This window comes from Choristoneura fumiferana, chromosome 21, assembly GCF_025370935.1.
Source record: "Choristoneura fumiferana chromosome 21, NRCan_CFum_1, whole genome shotgun sequence".
NCBI lineage: Eukaryota > Metazoa > Arthropoda > Insecta > Lepidoptera > Tortricidae > Choristoneura > Choristoneura fumiferana.
Genome location: NC_133492.1, coordinates 17084710 through 17091400, shown reverse-complemented (window position 1 = coordinate 17091400; position 6691 = coordinate 17084710).

Genomic DNA, 6691 nt, shown 5'->3' with positions numbered 1-6691 from the left:
GACATTATTGCCTTTAGTAAATTATCGTGTCTTAATTAAAAGTCAATGTCCGTTTAAGAATAGCTTTTGTTACTTTGTGCTATTAAATACGAGTCTTATACTGAAGCACTGGATATAAAGTTCAATTAATTAACAAGTGATGTGGGAAATGCTAGTCAGTGACAAATTTTTGCGTCGAACTTATCTCAGGATCAGGATGCTCTGTTTGCATAAGATAGATTAGATCCTCGATCATTGGCTTGACCTGTGACAAACTTTTGCTTTGTCTGGTAACAATAATGCGGAACCTGACGCTAAGAAGGCGCAGAAGTTACAGTTAAACGAGGAAATCAGTTAACCAAAGAACGTGCAGTAGATTTCTAATTCACATTTCGTTCAACGGATTTTCCAAAGACGAGACTTATTATTTTTATCGACGCTGATCAACAATTGACTCATGTCGATTCCTAAGGGCCATTGCAGACGGACTGCCGTACCGACCGCTATTAACCGCAACTGCCGACCGCCCAAACATTTCAATCACCTGTAATGGAAAATGTTTGGGTAAACAGTCGGCAGTTAGGTTGCAGTTGGAATGCAGTCGGTCTGTTATGAAGGGTTTGTTACAGGCTTACAGACTGACTGCATTGCAATGTAATGAAAATTATACCCTGACTGGACAAGAACAGACTAAACGGTGAGTGCGTGCTACGTGCCGCTGTTACTATTTCCTAGTCGGCAGTAATCTCACTGAACATAGCAGCTATGCTATGATTACTTAGAATGCAATTTACATAGGTCACTATGACATTGCAGACACGTCGTTAATCAGCATCGTTTTCCGCTCGTTGCGTAATCGTTTCGGCTTCGTGTCGGACGCGATCCGATTTCAAGAGTGCGCGAAAGTCGGCCGCGCATGGATCTAGGCTACTGGGTAAGATGACCAACCGGCCATCTAGGTAATCTCCTAGTTTAGTCTAAATTTCGGTATACATGGAACTAAGTACCTATCTAATATCTCGATTATGTAGAAGTAAGTGTGGGTCTAGTCTAAGCCACTTAAAATTCGCTTGTCTTTAACTTTATCTTAGCATCGGCGAGATACGAGCGAGAGTTATACTATATGTATTTAGATCTGTATGGGGGCGATGCAATAAATCTTCTAATATAGACAATATCTCACCATAACATATGTAACTTAATTAAACAAGGGTCTTAGACAATACTCGCTTATCCTCTGTAAATGAGGAGTTGAGAGCGCCAGATCTGAGTTTCTTAATTACAACTTTTGCGCTCACAACGAATATGTTACAAAATAACAATTGATCCAAAAAACATCAATGGCAGCTTAGGAAACGTAAAAATAATTTGACTGCCCAAATATCTACGATAAGAAGAAACCACTTCTAAAAAAAATGGTGGAAATTATAGATTACGCAGGGCGAATGTGTTGTTAGTGTGTCATACTTTAATGACGGGTCATCAACCGAGCAATTTTGGAACGTGGGTGTTCTGATGAATAGTATTCATTGTTATTTCTAAAACTATTTAGATCGTAGGTTCCCATAACATTTTATGCCGATATTTACTGCAGTTCCAATTGAAGACTTAATAAAAAAAAAATGAATGTTGATGATGATGAAGATAGTAATGTGCTTGCTAGAAGAAATTAAGATCTCAAAGTAGTTAACTTTCCAGTGTATAATGAAATCAAGATAGTTTAATTTTCGTCCAAGATTACGGATTTATTTCTTCAACGTCTTGGTGAACATTTTCAAGGAGAGGTTAAATCAGTTCAATTTTAGCTTTTTTCTGGGTTTCATGTTGCACTGCAACTGCAAGTTGCAGACTTTTAACATCACGATCGAGATCAGTGTTACGGCCAGAGAGCTACTGCTGTTGAACGTCATTTAACGATTACGGTTATGTGATGATATTAATGTACGATCAAACGATCATGTACAATTTCATCGCTCGTTCGATTGCATCGCGGTTGCCTAAACATTGCGTTTAAGTGTGTCGCGGCTTGAACTGGTTCAGTAATGTGGTTTTTGGGATCACCACTATCACCAGTACCTTTTTTTATCGTTTTTTTTTCTCTGCTCACTCACTTTGTTAATACTTACTTCAGTCGTTTTGATGCCTCTTTTAGGGGCCAATAAGCAAACACTTATTGACCCCTTCTTTCTTTTCTTTCTTTTGATTGCTTGTTAATCTTCAGCGTTTTACAGTAGTATTCGTGAATTACAATGTTTGGCACTGATTATATTTGGTAAAATATTTCAACTAAGACCGGTGTTAATAGAAATGATCACTGTATCGCTTACTATTCCTGGTGTACAATAAAGACTCCTTGTATTGTATTGTAAAACACCCTATCTATCAGCCACTTTTTAAGCTCCGCTTTTAATTTTGTCCCTTCAAGAATGGAAGTACCTAATAATGCGCTTTTTTATACATGGAGTTTTGGGCAATTATACCTGCTGTACTGAGATCGTAAGTTACTTCGCAGAGCAGATTTACCTGACAATAAAAAAATCGGCATGGTTTCTTTAAATATGGAATCTCTTCTGTGTTTTAACACACCCTTATGATGCACAATAGGCCACTTTAATGTGACTGCAGTTTAATGTTAGATAATCCATCAGAAGATTCCTATACTTTATGTGTAGACCTCTTCTAGGCAGTGTTTTGTTTTCCACTATTGTATTTTTTTAATGATTTGCTTTATTATTTACTGTGTATGGTGTTCTTTCTAGTGTAAAAGTTGCCTGGAAGAGATCGCCCTGAAGCGATAAGGCCGCCTATTGCTTACCTTGGACAATTTTCTCTATGTTTTATGTACTACTTACTATAGTATGGTGTTCAATAAAGATTAATTGTATTGTATTGTAATTTTTACTTATACAGTACAATACAATACAATAACTCTTTATTGCACACCAATACAGTAAACAGTACAGAGAACACAAGTATATACATAGAGATTTTCTAAGGTAAGCAATAGGCGGCCTTATCGCTTCAGAGCGATTCCAGGCAACCTTTACAATGGACAGAAATAAGGAATACATTTTAGCAGGTGGTGCAATTTACAGTAGATTAGAGCTGTATCAAGAATACATAAAACTAACTCATACAATACACATACACAACAAATCTAAACAGATAGATAGGTAGGTAGATAGATACCATAACAACACATAAATAAGCTAACTTATGTCTGACGCGTCCTGAAATATTTTGGTTAAATTAACCAGAATTACAGATTTACCATTCAAGTTAAACATGATTACAATTCTAACTTTTTAACGAGCCAACCGTTCCAGTCTCGCGGGACCCTCCTGAAATCGGGGTCGTCATAATTATGACGGACACATGTCCGCTCGCAACTTGGCAACGCAACCGATCTTGATTAACTGCCTGTAATTGGTCAATCTCTTGTATGTGCGTGTGTGTGCGTTTGTTTATTTACGATGCCCTAAGGCGTGTTCGTGATTCGTGTGGTTGAACCAATTTCTGTCGAATTATGGTTTGCTGTGAAACTCGATACAGTTACGCTTTCGACCTAGTGTAGGATGTTGTTCGGCGAAAATACGTTGATCAAATCGAAATAACTTGCTATCGTTGAGGTAGTAAAGGAGACTTGAACTGTCTTTTTAGGGTTCAATACCCTAACACAAATGGGTGACAAATGAGAATATTGTCCATTATAAATTAGGAGCGATATTTTCTTCTTGTTGTTCATGAGTATGAAAATCACAGATCATTGAAACAACTGAATGAGGGCTATCGTTTTTTGTCTCACTAGATGGTGCACTGTTGCGTGAGGTTTTTAAGTAGGTATGGCTTTCAAAGTCTGTTATTACGGGCGTGAAAACAAAGTTTAGATTAAGATCATATTTAATACTCCTAAAAACCGTACCATAAAAATATCGAGCATGCCACAGTGTTGCATAGTCCCCGTTTTGTTCGGAAAAAAGGGAGGACAAAGGTTTCCGAAAGACAAAACTGTCTCAAAACACAGACATGCATTGCCCCGGAACGCATATTTGCCATAATTAATTTCAGATATTGCAAAATATTCACAAAATTATTCTAATTATAAATAAACCCGCGTAGCTCACCCAAACAAAACCTATGAGCACGCTACACTAGCGCCTCTAGTGGCGAATTCATATGCGATAGCCCTCATTGCGACTCACCGTGGTTTTTTTTCACAGAAAAAATTTATAGGTAGTGACAGCGCATATTGCTTGACGAGGGAATGCATTATGAATTATGATACTCGCTGTGAGAACATTCTGCGATGGGTATACTTACCCATAAATAGTTCGATAGTAGATACCTACCTATATTCTTAAGGTTGCTTACCATGCATACCAAACATACCCTGTCATTTAATAGTAGCTGTCCCATGATCACTCTCTAAGATAAGTAGATATTAACGCAAGAAGAAATGCATTGAAAATAGAAGATAAAGAAAAAGTGATAGTCATTTATTGCAATTAAACATACTCAATGCAATTAAAAAAACAATTTTTGCAGGTGGTAGGACGTTGTGCAAGGTCCGCCCGGATTGCTACCACCATCTTGCTCGCTAATCCTGCCGTGAAGCAGCAGTGCTTGCACTGTTGTTTCGGCGTGGAGAGTAAGACAGCCGGTGAAATTACTGGCACTTGAGGTATCCCATCTTAGGCCTCTAGGTTGGCAACGCATCTGCAATAAGCCCTGGTGTTGCAGATGTTTATGGGCGGTGGTGATCTCTTACCATCAGGAGACCCACTTGCTCGTTTGCCATCCAGTCGAATAAAAATAATCATAATGAGCAACGTTTTGTTTTGTTTATTTATTTATTTTCAGGTTGTATCCATATTAATATATACGCATAAGAGTAATGACATAATAGCTCACCCTTTCCTAGCTCTGCTGATAACTGAGGCTCTGCTTTCTATTAGGTTGTCACAGATCACAGGGATGTATCTTTAGTATTAAGATAGGTACATATGTAGATTGAAATTAGATTAACAACAATGACAGGAAGAAGATTATCCTACTAATATTATAAATGCGAAAAGGATGTTGCTCTATCACGCAAAAACGGTTATTGGATTTGGATGAAATTTGGGGGTGCGGACGGACCGAGCGGTTAATAAACGATCTGTAATTGTTGATTCGGAATGAAAGACAATAATGTACTACCTGTTAATTCAAAGTCAAAATATCTTTATTCAATTTAGGTATAATAAAAAAAATTACCACCAATTCGTGCTGGCACCAATGGCAAATTACTTGGGAGCATTAGAAGCCTTAAGAAATATTCCTGTCGACACCTGCGCCAGAGAAGTGACGGACAGGGACAACACTGACGTAGGATTGTTTGACGTGCTAAGTGACCAGACCACGAATGCTGTGCCAAGAGTATCAGACAAAGAGAGACATTACCCGCATCCAAATTTGGCACACTGATAGTGTGAAACCTGCATTGACGTATAAGGATTTTTTTATCCCGGAAAAGTGTATAGTTTCCTTGGAATACCGGTAAACGATGAACAAATTCTTCACAGACGTCAATTGCAAAAGCTAGTAAAAAAATAAACTTAACTTACTTCACATGTAATAAAAGCGCCATAATGTATATCATCTTCGTCACGACTTAATGCGGCGCCTGGCGTTTCAAGTATAGCTAAGTTACTTCACGTTAACTTGTAAGCTAAGATTAAGTTAGGAGCTGGGGTGATCATGAATATTTATTTTATTAGTGGTACAAATAAATTTAGTACAAATCTTTATTGTACATAAAACATATGAAAATAACAGTTACAAAGGCAAAGGGATGTAGAAAGGTGATCTGTATCCCTTAAAGGAACTGTTTTATAGTCTTAAGTATTTATTCTATTAGATTGATTGTGTCGTTAATTAAACTGATATTGGAAACATCGGTTTTTACTATCGCTATGCAATTTTTAAATTTGTACATGTTATTATTATGTACTAGAGTTTACCCGCGGCTTCGCACGCGTACTCGTAAACTATTCGATCTGGTAGTTACAATTGAAATTCCGGGATTTTACAAAATTCCCGTGGGAAATCCCAAAATTTATATCGTAATCTTCATGGAGGTGTTGTGTTAAGAACAACTATCCGTGGAAATATTGGAATAAAAGTAGCCCATGTGTTATTTCAGACATCCAGCTATCTACATACCAAATGTCATGACTCTAAGCTCAGCGTAATCTGGCGCGCGGCAATGAATGGGTAAAGAGCTTTACAGACTGCAATGAATAGATTTCTTTTTCCCTGAATGGCAACACAGGCATAGATAATAGATCGCTGGTTTTTGGCTCAAAATTCGAACTTGTGATTTTATTTTGCTTAATATACAAAATTTACACACCCAATATCATATTTTCTCAAGTTTTTCGCGATTCCCAAGGTCAAAGAATCGAAATGCGTTGTTTGGGAGAAACGTGTCAAAATGGTGTTGTAGAGCGGCATCCTGCTCTGTCTCGTTTTTTTTCCGTTCTGGCGGTTCACTTTAATATTATAGATTTGGTATCAATTACAAATTCGTTACATGGATTTAAAGCCTTAACAATGTCTCACGAGTCTGACGATTTACTTTACCACATAAGTATGTATTCCTATAATCCTATGTTGCACTACACATTTTAATGATTTAATTAAAATAGACTCGTTGGAATAATAAATAAGC